General features: G+C 29.8%; 1 pseudogene; it reads right to left on the bottom strand.

The window, feature by feature from the left end:
- LOC149533190 (putative beta-1,3-galactosyltransferase 8) overlaps positions 1-14,023 on the bottom strand; it is a 56,477-nt pseudogene extending 42,454 nt beyond the window's left edge.
- Between the last annotated feature and the right edge of the window lie 1,580 nt (positions 14,024-15,603).

Here is a 15,603-nt window from a genome sequence, read left to right as displayed (position 1 = left end):
TGGAAATTAGAATAGTGACAAGATTCTCATCAAATCCCAAGGAAAATCACATGATGGCAATCAAAAGAATCATGAGACATCTGAAAGGTACTAAAGACTATGGTTTATGGTATAAACTTGGAGGCAAATTGGACTTGAAAGTATTTACTAATGTTGATTGGGTAGGAAGTCTTGATCATAGAAAAAACACTAGTGGAGGAGCATTATTTCTTGGTAAAAGACTAGTATCTTGGACAAGCAAGAAGCAAAATTGTACATCTCATTCCATAGTAGAGTCAAAATATGTAGTAGCAATAGTCAATTGTTCTAACATTGTTTGGTTCAAACAACTGTTGGAAGGAATGAAGGTAGAAATCAAAGATCTAGTAGTCATTTATTGTGATAACACCAGTGCAATCAATATATCAAAGAATCCAATAATGCATTCCAAAACAAAGCACATTGCTATAAAATATCACTTCTTAAGAGAATTAGTGCATGATAAAGAAGTCAAATTGGAATATGTTAATACAAAGGAATAGATTGTAGACATATTCACCAATCCATTACTTAAGGATGCATTTGTGTATCTAAGAGGTAAGCCAAGGGTCATTTCCCTATTTGAAATTCACTAAATGAAGTTTTGCAAATGCATCAACTAGAACCTTTTGAAGATCAATCAGTTGGTGTACGATTAGTAAGGGCATATTGTAGATGAATTAGTACTTAAGGTACATTGGTATTTACAGAATCATTTTCTTAAGCATGTGTTGTCAAAGAGGGAGAAGTTTACTATCATATCTCTAAGAAATTTTTGGAACCAAAATAAAGTAAGGAACCAAAGAGGGAGGAATCCAAAGAAGAAGTTTGTTGGAAGAGGGAGAAAGTTCTAAATGAACTTGGTAGTAGTAGTTGTAGATAGGGGATAGAATCTAGTGAAAGGAAGAGCTCATACTGACAGAGGGAGTTCTAAGTCTAAATCTAAAATTTCATTGTGCTATGACATGTTGTGTTGCCATCAATGCCAAAGAGGGAGATTATTGGATATAATTGATTAATTGTGTGTTGTCTTTGAGGTTACAAAAATGTCATATCATTATCAATCAGTATATGCTGAGCTCACTTAGGCAATAAAGACAGTGTTTTGTGTCTATCGAGAACTCTTGTGTTTGCCTAGTTCAATAGGCAGTGTCTACTGAGTTCACTTGGGCATCAAAGGAGAAGTTGCAGAAAGTGAGTGTTAACCAAGCTCACTCGGTTGATGAAGGAAAGTTGGATGGAACTAGTGCTAACCAAGCTCACTCAGTTACCAACGGATGTTTGCAAGTTTGCAATTCTAACCAAGGTTCTATTGGTTAACAAAGGAAGTCATTTCTGAGTTAGTTTCTACCGAGCTAGGTTAGCTAATGAAGGATTTTCTTATTTTGGCATATTAAGCTTAATTGATTTATCTATTGATTCTACCTAACTAAGGTGTTGAATATTGATTATTCTAAGTTGTATTTGAGCTAACTTGACAAAATGGAAGATATAAGTATAAGTTCAAGTTGTGATTTCAAAGTGTGTGTAATTCATGAAGATGTTATTAAAGATTTAGAGATGAGAGGAGGAAGCGAATTTGAAGGATAAGCAGAATATCCTTGTGGAGCAAAAAAGCTATATTCAATTAGGAAGGATCAAGTACAAGCTAGAACAGAGATATGGGTAAAAGCACATATCTGTGTCACCGTTTATGATACCAAATCTTGTTTTGGTCAAATGTCATTTCTCTATCAAAACTCAATTTTTTTCAAAAACTAAATATACCCTTTTATAGTTCTTAGATTTAATATCATCATTATATAAATTTTTGAGTGTTTTGATTAGTTATAATATGTCATAATCTCAAAATATTATAAGTCGATATTTCAACATTTTAGAAGATGCTGCCTCAAAAAAGGAAAAAAAATTAGTAAATCATATCAAAAAAATTAAAAAATTACATATATCTCCAAAGGAGAGAATCCTCTTCACAAATATATAATTTTTTTTCAAGAAGGTATAGATTTGGTAGGGAAGTTTTGACAGGAGGCAAAAACTATTGGATTTTGATGAGGTTGAACTTGAGTACTTATAAAAAAGAAAATATACATAAAAAATGATTATTTCTATTTTTGTTCACTAGCTGTACATGTCACCTATAAGATATTTTCAAATTAGAACAAAAAAAGATGATTTGCATATACTTGTTTGATGGGAATACACCCTATATTTTTTACAGTTAATAAAGGGACTTCAAAAGAAAATAAAATGAATAAATTTTTTCTCAAAAAAATTATAAAAATTATAGGCATAAAATTCATCCAATTCTACACATTTCATCAGTTTACATCATCTTCATATTTTAAACACAAATACCATTTTTTTTTGTCATTAATGTTGAACTGTCACATTTTGATATCACGTTTCTTTATAAAAGGTGACACAGGTTTGTGCTTTTACCCATATGTAATCAGCAAATCAATTGCATTTAAATTAGGTCATCTCATTGTTACTCTCTAACTATTGTAGCAATGATCTAAATCTCTTTATAGAGTTGGTTTAATAGCTATTTGCAAATCCTCTAACAAGGTGGCAGTTTTATTGAATTGTCACAAGACCTCTAACAAGGCCACTCCTAATTGGGTGATTAAATCCTCTAATAGGGTCACACCTAACAGTGTTTTTTGTAACCTTTAACAATGTTGGTTTTTAATAGGGCTCACTTCAGAAGAGTGAAAAATAGTAACTAGTTGCAATTGGTGGTTTTCCCCAAATTGGGTTTCCATGTTAAATCTTGGTGTCATATGCATTCATGTTATTTCCTTTTATATGTTTGCAAATCAATTAAAGTAATAGTAATCATGGTCAACATCTAAAAGTTTATATGTTAAGCATTTACCAAGCTAATTCAGTTATTACCGTGTTACAACATTTTGTGTGTGTGTTTACTAAGCTTTAGCAGTATGTACTTTTTTAGTTTGTATTTTGTACTGACATCTAAGGGATCTGGGATTTATCTTAGTAGTAATTGATTCACCCCTCCCCTCTCAGTTACTCCTCTTATATTTTCAACAATTTGGAGGGGGTAATTCTTCAAAGGTAAAGAGAGGATGAATTCCTTGTCTAATCTGAAACCTAGTTGTAACTAAAAAGTTAGAGATAATATTCAGCTTAATAGAATAATGCAAGATGACTCAGAGTTCAAACTCAGAAAAGTAAATTGTTCACTTGACAAAGAGAGATAATGATGGAGTTATCAAAGTGACTTAACAAGAAAAATGCTCAAGTAGTTTATGACACTTATGACTTGAGTCAAGAGATAAGAGAGTAGCTACATAGCCAAGTAGATAGATGAGTGAAATGAGAAGTGAAAAGCTCTCCAAATCAAGTGTGTAATGAAGGTGCCAAGGTAATTTTCTTTAGCTTAAACTATCCCAAACATGCAGATTTCAGACCAGAAAAGAAGTACAAACAAGTATAGACACCTCATATTAGCCAAGAGTGAGTTTAAAAGTCAAGCCAACTAAATGCAGAAATTGGATGATATAACAAAATAAGCTAGATTATAGTAGGATAGAAGAGTGGTTCGTGCAATGATTTGTAAGAGATATAATGTTAGTTTTAGGGAGAATGACACTTTGACAATGGAAGTATGATAGATGACAAGATAGAAGTAAGACAGACTCTATAAGCTAGTATGATATTTTGTAGACACTAGGATTATCATACGATGTTCCTCGCTACAGAAGTATGAAAATTTTCCACTAAAATATAGTTTATGATGTTTTGTGATCAAAATATCTAAGTTGATTGAGTTTTTGACCAAGTGTTCTTGAGTGACTATTGTAGCACTATTGAGTTTTAGTTTTCAAAGTAAAATAGTAAGTTTTGATAGAAATAGTAATTCAATCACACATCCTCAAACAATTAGACATGAGACAAATCAATCTTTCCAATACAAGCACTTGTGAAATCTTAAGAAGTAAGACCCTATGAGACTACCAATTATGTATGTTTAATAAGATTTCCATGAATCTCACACATTTGAAAACACACGAAACAAGATCTATTTAAGGTCACAACTCAATAGTCAATAGCTTGGCTCACAAATTGATGTTCCCTTTTCCTATACAAAGTAGTTAGTTTCCCAAAATAGATATTGGCTTTGTCGTAGACAAGTTACTCACATATAATGGAACACATATGGTGAGTGTAAATCCTAGGGTGATTTGCGTAGTCCACTAGGATTGATCCTTGCACCAAGATATTGAGAAAAAGAATAGGGTAGCTTCTAAACCTATGGTTCTTAGTAAGAATTTTATTCATAAAACCCCTATTCCACTTGATATATATGGGATAGAGGCCTCATATCCACAAGAGTACCTTAAACATACTCACCTTATAATTTCCTCATGGTCACAATCCCACAAGTACTCTCACTAAATGAAGTCAATTGCTATGTTTCCCAAGGCTTTCACCTTTGTTAAGGGCATTATGATTATGAGATAGATAGGTTTTTCTTGTTCCCACTTGGATCATTCTTGTTGGTATCTTTCCACAAAATAGCATGCCCTTTAAAGGAGTAAATATCAATAGGAGATTGAACAAAATTGATCCACACCAAGGAAGTCAAGATTTAAGATGTTTTACAAGGGTTAAGAGCATAATCTCTTATTCCCTAATGCTTCTCCCAAAGACCCCAAACAAGTTACTTAAGATCATTAAAGAGTGAAATACACCACCCACTTTCTTAATCTAAAGAAGAGTCAAGATTTTTTATTTTCTTCAAGGGCAAAGAACATAATCTCTTACTAAAAAAGGAACTTTACTTATGGGTTTTATGTGGCTATGAAATGAAACAACTAGTATATGCAAGCACAATTAAATAAAATGAAGACAAAATAAAAATATTTTTTGTTTTTGTGCTTGGACAACCTTATAAACAAGTGGTAGTAGCCCTTTTTGTAATTTCTCCTTTAGAAAAGAAAGAAAGCAAATAAGTCCCTAAAAAAGAAAAATGTTAGGGAATCAAACAAGCATGAAAAATTTAAAGTAAACTTGCAAGACCGCTATTAGCAAACTAGAAGACCAAAAAAGAAAGTTTGGAATGTAGATTGAAACTCTAGACTCAGATTGTGTAAACAGATCAGACTGGGTGATACTTTATCGACTGACATAGAGTCATACAATACACCCTAGAAAATCCATATGATACTTTAGGTTAGTATGACAAATGGTTTCAACTAGTATGAAGCTCTACAAGAGGCAATACAATATAGTGTAGAGTAAAAGTATGATAGTCAAAATCGGAAGAGTATCGTATTGTAGTAGAATAAAGTGTCATACTATAGTACAAAAAGTATCATATGATATTGATGGTTGAAAAATGAAACTAAAAACCTTCAAGTGTAAAATCCAATGAAAGAAAAATAAATATAGCTAAACAAAAGAGTCTAGCCCCATTCTAGGTGCCAAAAATGTATGCTCAAAATGTGAACACACTTCTATAGACTATTATACTCAAGAATACCCATGATGAAGATAATCTCAAGAGACAACCTATATCTTTCTATCTATTATGTGCAAGGATAATATTATGGTGTCTCTCAAATGAACCTAGTTAGGAAACCCTTGTAAGGTGCACCATAGAACAAGAGATTGAAAGACACAGAGGCAATAGTGTCAATATCCAAGAATCAAATATGGAATGCAAGATGCAATCTACACTAAATGATATGCAAGATTCAAGCTAACAAAGGGTTACAAAAACCCCTAATTAGAGTTGTTGAGTTAAGCTACACATAAAATAAAATTAAGATAAGAATGCAAGTAAAGCTAATGTGAGTAAAGTAGAGAGTGCAAAGTACTCAAGAGTGAGTAAAGAAAAATGATAACATAACACTAAAGTGCAAGAATAAGGTATGAGAGAGTGAGAAGAGAACCTCCTTTTAAATTGAAATGAATGACAGACATTAAGAGGCAAAATTAAGGGTGGAGAATGAATGCCATGTTGACTTTGTGTACAAGGATCTCAACTAAGCAAGATCAATGGATATGTTTAAGAGGCAAAAGATGTGTAGAGGAGAATTAAATTTATTTTGAAAATAAATATTCCTCTCCCATAGAAAAGTTTGCCCCTCATGTGTAGACAAAAATACTTTTCTTTTTATTTTTTAAAATAAGAAAATGCATTTTTTTGTGCACACTTAGGAGTAAAGGGGAGGTATTTTACTTAATTAAAATAGGAAAAGTTCTTTCAATTAAATAAAAGACTTGGGATAAGGTGGTCAAACCATAAGTTATAATTGAATAAATAACAAAGTAATGATTTGATCAAAGATAAGTGATTGATAAATTATCGCAAAATTGATAGAAAGAGGGCTCATAGTCTAGATGACCATTTTTGAGTCATTACAATTATTTAAATTTCAAATTGGAAGGTCATTGTAGTGAATCATGAAGTTTAGTTATATTTATTTGAATCAATGAGTTTCTACTACAAACTATAACTTTTGTTCTAATTATTAGTGTAATCATTGTTAGTATTTCTAAATTGGTAGAGGTCCTTGGATTCTTTCCCAAAATATTATTATTAGGTATTTGATATAGTGAGTAATTTTCTTACCATGTCTTTTTCCATCTAAATATTTTCACATAGATCTTGTGCTCATGTTTTGATGAAATCATTACTTAATTTTTTTTAATTAGTGGTTAAAGTAATTTAGTTCAAAAAAAGAAATTTGGTTAAAAAATAATTGTGCTTATTTAGCCGCCCCAACTCAACAGTATTTTTTCTCAATAATGGGTATCAAAGAAAAGTTCCTCTAGTGAAGCTTAACCACTTAAGGTAGATCCAAAATGGTTGGTGAGAAGAGTACCAAAGTACCTAATTTTAATTGAAAACACTATTAATTTTGGAAGGAGAGTATGGGGTAATATTTACTACTTTGAAAGAATTCAATGTATGTGAGAATAGTTCAAAGAAAAAAATAAAATTATCTCAAATTTGGCTAATTCATAATTTTTTTTCCATGGGTTTAAAACCTACATTTTATGTATGCTAAAATATTGCTACTAGTATTTATGGATACATGAAGATCGAGCATATCAAGTCAAGAAATCTAAAGCGCAAGTTTGAAACCTTGAAGATGAAAATACTGAAGGCTATGTACATTGAGTAAATGAAGTTATCAAATACATTAGAGGCCCTAGTGGTAATTTTATTATTCAATCCTCAAAAGTAAGCACCCTTAATTTGATTCCTATTTTAGCCGCATTTCATATGTATGAGTTTCCACGTTGATTTAATACTCTCCTAGAACTCATTGGACCTTCAACTTAATATAATGAGTCCTATATTAATTCAATTTCTTTAAAAAAAAAGCTAGAACTTAATTCTAAGTGTTCTAATTTATTTTCTTTCTAATCAAATACTTCATTTCATTCTATAGGCCCTATATTACCATCTATGTGCTTTAGATTCTCATGATCTTGAAACTAGATATTGGATCAAATCCCACATCCCTTGACCTTCTAAGACTTATAGTCCAAATTTGGGCCTTAATATCTTTTCTATCAAGGTGTTATCAATTATATATTATTTTTTGTAGCTTTTTATTCCTAATATTCAATAAGAGATTGCATTGATCCCTCTTTTTATCACCATTTCATATTGTACATTTCAATGATCCCAATTCACAATATCTACTCTTTTAATTTGGTGTCTAAATCTCCTTTGTATGCATATCATTGTTACATTCTATGCATTTAATTTAATTTTTTCTTTCATTAGTAAAAAAAACTACATAAAAATTGTATTTTGTCCATAGATTAATTCCTGCATTTATATGTCAAAAACAATAAAATATTTTATTTTAATGCATTGTTATGTGTCTTTAGATTTGGTTCATTTTATGCTTTGTTTCATAACATTATCTTGTATCATTAAAAAATGCCAGATTTTGTTGTCCAAATCTTGACTACTTTTGATGATCTATTTAAGAGTGAAGATTTTTATATGATGGATGAAGCTCTTGATGTATTCATCTCTACTACGACTTCCTCTACACTTCCTGAATGCTCCTTTTTTGAAAAGTTAATTAAAGTGATATAAGGATTTAGGTTTTTAAAAATTGCCTTCTATAAACATCTCATTGGTTCTTCTACCAAACCTTCTCTCCCTCATGAGGACATATTGATGCAAGAACATAATTTTAAAACTCCTCTTTGTGGCCTCCCTCTTGAGGATGAACTATTGGAAAATGATTTTGGTTATTCTCTTGATGTGTATCTACCCTATGTTAGTACCACTGTGAAAGGAGATGATATTATGTTGAAATAATCTAATATGATAGAAAAATCCCATAATGATACTTCCACTCCTATCTATCCTTCTCATCTTTCGTCTAGAGATTAACCACTACTAAGTTACTATTTTCACTGTAAAAATACTTAAGAAGTATGGGAAAATATCCTCAATACTTTCTTTTTCAAATGAATATTTTGAGATTAAAGATCCTACCCAACTTAATATCATTTTATTACCCCTCAAAACAAACTAGTTATTATTATAAGAGGTGTCATGTAACCTAATTATCATGTAGTCTTATACATATATAACAAATATTATCACGAAGATAATATTATTAATGTCCTCCTTTCTACAAATCTAATCTTAGCACATAAAAATCATAATCAAGTAAACACTATTCATATGTCATTTCTAACTCCCTTTTGAATTCTTTCTCTAATACAAACAAGCAAACCATTAAATATTCAAGATGATGATTGGGGAAATTCATACTTCAAACCAACCTTCCATGGTAAAGACAAAATCCTTGAAATTGTGAACAAAACACATTATTATGACACATGTATGGATATCATTTGGGTCGTTTTAAATTTCAACCCAATTCTACCTAAAATAGGCCATTATCTTTTTTTTTAATCAAACTTTTAAAATGGACATAATATAGGAGACATGCAAAAAAGTATTAAAAATAAAGAAAAATGTACATGACATTTTTCAAAAGAAATTTTAGATTTCAAACCTTCTCATTTTCCCATTCATTCTATAAATTCAACTCCTAATTTTTCATGAAAATAAGAAAATTCTTTGTTTGAGCATCCTAAACCAACTTAATTACTCCTTCGTTGAAAAAACTAAAGAAATAGAAAACATTAATACAATAATTATTCTATTTGTATAAATCACAAAATTATTGGCCATGCTTGATTAATTAATGCTATAATTTGAATTCTAAAAGTCATGTATTGTTTTATTGTTGTATGATTCAAGTGATATGCAACAATGAATGAAACATTTTTCACGATCATTCTAAAAATTATTTATATTCCTCACTCTATGGCATCACTAGCCTATCCTTAGAGGCCTTTATGTTATTTTTGGTGGTGCAATTTGAGGTGAAATCATACTTTTTGAGAAACATAAGTCCTTATTCCTTGACTCCTCATTTGGAGGGAAAGGGTATTATTTCAATCCCCCATTTATCCCAAGGACCTATTTTATCCCTTTGCTACTCATTTATTTTATAAAATTATATCCTTTATGTTGAGCAAGCTGAATAATTAAGAGAGGGTGAATTAATTATTATAAACAAATCAATAACCTTTTTTAATTTGGTAAATACTTAGAAAAATAAAAAACTTGTAATAGATATGAACATGATAACATAGAAACAACACCATGAACACTATAATATACATAGAAAACCAAGATGTGAGAAATAACAGGGAAGCTAATTCTCATGAAATGAATACCGATTAAGGTGACACTGGATAAGGTTGTTTTTACAAGAGCTAAATGCCAATTTTATCACTATAGGTTGGCTCGCTATCATTGGGATATCTATCCAAAAATTAGAAAGGCTCAATGATAGTATAACTATGGCCACTAGAAAAATTTACAAAATGAAAATAAATCAAGCACTAAAGTTGCTGCCATTGGTATTTAGAAACATAGAAATAAATGATATAGAAGTCAACTACTAATTGTGCCAACTCACATACACAACAATATACATATATTCTCTTATCTTATTCACATTCACTTCATGTATTACTTGCATACAAGAATATCTATACCAGTCCATGCCAACAACTAGGTTAACCTAATCCAATTTGAAATAGGTGACACTAAAGTATTTTTACGGTGGTAAGGAATTAAGTGTGGACCATCTTGCTCAATACAACACACCTCTCTCATTAAAATACAATACACCATCACTAAGATCTTTAAAACCAATGAATAGGATCTATAGATTGTAATGCAAATACTTAGAATGAAGTAAAATGATCACTTTCTAGATATGACTAGACTCAAATAAATGAAATAGATTATGTTATACTAGCCCTAATTTTAAATAGAAAAAAATTGAAATTATTAATTTTCCAATACCTAGATAGAATTCTCCATAGTAAACAAAATCCTTAATCACATCTTCATGATGAGTATCTTATTGTTATATAGAATATTTTTCAGTAGTCCTTGTAAAGGCACTTATAAGAAACTATGTTTCTTACACACATAATTAAAACTACCAAAATCATCAAATTTAGAAAATAATACAAGGTGAACTGAATCCCATTGTTTCTCCTATGTTTTTGATAATTTGAAAATGATATTTTTCATTGATGAAGTGACAAAGAAGCTAAACCAAGTGTATTATATAGTTTGAATATCATCATCTTTATAGGTTCTATTCACATGATTAGGAAATCTTCACTTGTTGACAACCTTTTATGATCTACCAACCACCACCAAACTACCAAATGAACAATTAATACAAGTATAGTATTAGTGGTATTTCATAGTTCATAATACATAAATAACACTTCATAGAATGACAATAAGAAGGTTCAAAACTGAAAAAGGGCTTCTCAAAGGGCCACTAATGAAGAAGAAAGTCAATTCAACTGGTACAATTACCTCAAATTTATATGTTTATAAGTTGTCTAAGCATGTCAAAATACCAATAAAAAGTGACCATTTCATCCATCAGTTATGTGGTCAAGTTTATTAAGTTACTAAAAATGTGGGCAAGGAGAATAAAAAGTGAAAGAAGTTCCAAAGTTATCAAAGTTTTATTCAAAATATTTAAGTTGTCGATAACTTTCTTAAGTTAAACAACTATCCAAAATAAAATGTTGGGGGGAAGTACTTATTGTACTTGTCATAAACTAGTACTATTGTATTCACTGTACACAATTAGTGAGTTAGTTAAACACCAAGCAACAAATGAGAATGAACTATTTTTTTTCATCAAATATTTGAAAAGTTTGTGTTAATTTATTATTCTATTATATTATCTATACTATTTATCTCAATGATAATTGGTTGTATTTGTCTCACTGTAAAAGGAAGATTCTAAGTTGTAAATATTGGTCTTTCAATTGTTGTTTCTAGTGTGGTTTCTCATAAGGAGATTGAATAAACTTGTAAGTGGACCATATTGTTTCTCATAAGGAGCACAAGTTTTGTAAAAGGTTATCAATATAAAAAATGATAATTGGTTTGTTTTATTTAATCTTAGAGGACCCCTTTTCCCATGGCCTTCCTCCATATTGATTTATATTTGGCTAATTATAAGTTGTATTAATATTTATAATTCTATTTTTGGTAAAATTATTTATAGATTCATTATATTACTTTTATGTGCTAATATATAATATATTACTTTTTTATGTTAAAAATATATTTTTTCAAATTGAATACTTACTGTTCACTATTTTTCTTCAAAATCATATAATACATTATCATTTTTAAAATAATTTTTTGAGTTAACTTTCAACATATCTTTTATTTTTTTATTAGAAATAATAATTAACATGTCATATCTTATATTTTTGTTAATATGTTTAGAGCTTGGTAAAGAAAATAAATATTATTTTACAAAATAAACATCTCTCATTTCTAAAAACTAAAGTTACTATAAAAGGAATTTTACAACAATAAAATATAACATAATACATTGTTGAAAAATAATAATAAATTTACTATACATCTATATTTTTATCTTTCATTTACTACATCAATTAATTATTCTATTATTCAATTTCTATAATCATAAATCTAGAAGATTATCTTTAGATCATTACAAATTTATTATAACATATTCTATTCAACAATTCATTGATCTTACATACTATTTTTATTATTTCCAACCTATTTTAATTAAAGTTTTATTTTCTCACTAGGGTGGCCTTTGAAACTCTTATGTGAATGCATCACAAATGAAGATGTTGCAATGTATTAAATATTTGTACATTTGCAATGTCCATGAGCATGTATCGCTCAATATTGGGCATGGACAAAATTTACATATATATTTGTTGGAACAACTTGAGGAATTTCATGCAAATTTACTTGGAAGGCTTAAAATAGGCTACTTCAATTGTAGGGTAATATAAGTTGGTAGCACAAAGTTAACCTCCACCCTAACATAGATTTTGGCAAAAAGGAGGAAAGACTCAAGCTGAGTCACCCTACTGACCACCATAAGTAAGCCAAAAGATTCACTGATACCTCTGAAAACCTCATTATTTCAAAATTCAAATGGGAGTCCACCCAAATGAACCCAAGTGGGAGAAATGACTCCTAAGTTGAATGAGTGTCTAACCAAGGTTTCCATTTGAAAAGGGACAAGATATTCCTTTGATTGTTTCCATAAGCTTAGGGGTCATTGGTAAGATTAGACAATAGGCCCACTTTGTTCATGAAGCTAAAAAGGAACATGGCATGAGAAACATCATTAATCTTAACACTCGTCTTGAGGGACTAGCAATTCATAATCCATTTCCCGAGTTGATCAATAGAGGGTCTAAATGAGAAGAATCTGCCCACAAGCAACAATCCCAACGAGTTGATCGTGTCAGCCAAAATTTCATTAGGAACCTACACTATAGTATTATTGATCTTGTAAGAGGCATTGTATTAAGGAAAATTCAAAATTTCTACTCTAGAGGGAAAGGGAAATCCTCTCACCTTTTTAGTAAAGGAGGCAAAAGATTCTAGACATTTGGGGGAGCCCATTAAACCTCCTTGCACTATCAAAGAGGGAGCATAGAGAATAGTTTGGCATCCAAAAGGGGCACAGCCAAGGAAAGACCAACAAATTCTGAAACCATAGAAAGAAGCAAGGTGGGTGGGGAGGTGGGAGAGGGGCTTCCACACAAAGGATGGGAAGCCTAACCTACAATCTACACTAAGTTGAGGAGGGAAAGGCAAGACACATTACCAAGGTCTCACAGAGGAGGCCCCATTACCAAGAAGAAGGGGAGAGGGAACGTCTTGGAGCAAGGCAGAGGTGAGAAACAAGAAAAAAGAAAGGAAGATTTTTACAATTTACTATCCTTGTAGTTTATAATATTGATTTTTTTTTTTTTTTTTGACTTTTTTGACTCTTTTTCTAACTGAACTCTTCAAATTTTGATTTGTGTAACAATAGTATTCTCTTATTACATAAATTGTTCACCCATATTTATAATAATTTTAATTAATAATGTATATTTTTTATTATTCATAACTAAATTTTCTAAATTTTATATAATATTGAAAGTAACACAAGCTTATCTTAAATACATTTTTGTACCACTTCATCATTCTCCATCGTTCAGTACCTAGCATATATCCACAAGATGAAACCCATCACATTTATCAAGATCCTTATCTCTTTTTCCGTAACATTATTCAGATTTCTGTCAAAAGTGAAGGCTCTCTTCTTTCATACATTTCCATCAATTGTCAAACAAAATCATGGCTTGATGTATAAAAGGACGTTGAAGTTAATTGGTTAAAATGTTGAGGTTTCATTACGGAGACCTGAATTCAATTTCAATACTTATGAACATCCAAAATAAAATCCAAGTTTATTACATTAGTCTTTGCCTTCACAATCTCCACCTTTACTTGAATATTATTCTTCATCTCTCCATACCCACGCCTAAATAATTTACACACAAATGCAACTGCAACAAATGTTCCAACAACGCTACAGCCATGCATAACGCGTGACAATAAGAATGCAAATAGAACGACATTTAAATACTAAATTATTAGTCATTACGTTAAGACCAGTTACGTCAATACTACGTACATTTATGGCAGATATATTTATTTAATTCAGAAAGGTGGCCAATTTTTGTGGACATGCTGCTTTCTGTAACTAGGAAATTGAAAGATGACAAATGTTTAGAGTTTTGAGAGGTTGGACCAATGTTTTATTATTGTTTGTAAGAGATAATGGGAGCTCGACTGGCCGCTTAGAATAGAAAACGACTGAAATGGTAAAAATAATGGGAAAGAGAATGGTAGTGCGGAAGATTATGGCTCGGAGATAATTTATTCGATGGAACCTGCAAACTTATGTTTGTATAATGATATAGATTATTAAATGGTGGTCTTCTGTAATCTATGACTAATGTTATTGTGTTTTCATTTTGATTATTTATAGATAATTTTTTAACGTCATATTTGGGACTCATTTTAATTATTGACATATACTAGAAAGTTTAAGAAAATGAAAAATAGATTAATTAGAGTTCAAAAGAGTTCATATAATTATATTTAGAAATAATAATAATAGTACAATTTTTCTTATCAACTTTGAAGACATAAAAAGTCTTATAAAAAATATAATGATAAATTTAATTATTTATCAATTTAGTCTTTTTTAATATGACATAACATAAAAATGTTTTCAATATAATATTTTAATATTTTACTAATTCAAATTGAAAACAATAATCATGTTTTTTAATTAAAAAAATCGGTAAAAGTGAAGCTACTATGAAAATAATAGTCATGTTATAAAAAATTATCTTATATCTAGAACAAAGTTTAGTAAATGCAAAATCATTTCAATTTGATTTTAAGTTATTTTGATAATATGTCATAATATAATTATATATTAATAGCTATAGACTTGTCAATGATTTAATATGCATGATTATAGTGTAAAAATAGTTATTTTGAAGCACATAAATGTACTTGTATTCTATTAAGTTGAAGTATAGAAAAATTAAGTTTTATTTTAATTTTTCTACATGTTTTAATATTTTTAAACCAATCTATTTTGAAAATTAAAAAAATAATTTTTTATAACTATAATAAATAGTTGTCTTAGAGATCTAGTTTGCAATAAATAATCTATATTTTTAAAAAAATATTTCGAAATAAAAAAGTGCCACTTGACTATCCAACAAATCATTCTATTCATCATATTTAGTATTCATCAGACTCATTTTATTTGTTGCTACTATGCATTGTGTTAGTTTCTATATTGATAATGCTTCCAATAATAAGAGAAGACATGTAGTTATAACTTTTTCATATTTATTTTAAATTTTAAAATTAAATATTAGTTGATTTAATTCATTCACCCTCTCACTATTATCTAATTGAGTGGGACATAATTGGTGCCATTTGATGCTATGTGTTAAAACATTAGAGGAGCAATTATAATGGAGGAATGGTTCCATCCATAAATATAGGTACTAGGGAATTTGACTATTAAGCTTGTAAAATTTATTAATGTGTATCTAGTAGCACTTGTCATGTCATGATAAATGAGTGCCTTTAAGGTA

The sequence above is a fragment of the Cupressus sempervirens genome, chromosome 10 (assembly GCF_028749045.1).
Source record: "Cupressus sempervirens isolate cs-2001-9-10 chromosome 10, ASM2874904v1, whole genome shotgun sequence".
In the NCBI taxonomy this organism is placed as follows: domain Eukaryota; kingdom Viridiplantae; phylum Streptophyta; class Pinopsida; order Cupressales; family Cupressaceae; genus Cupressus; species Cupressus sempervirens.
Note: the sequence above shows the minus strand (reverse complement) of the source record. Positions and strands in the feature narration are given on the sequence as shown.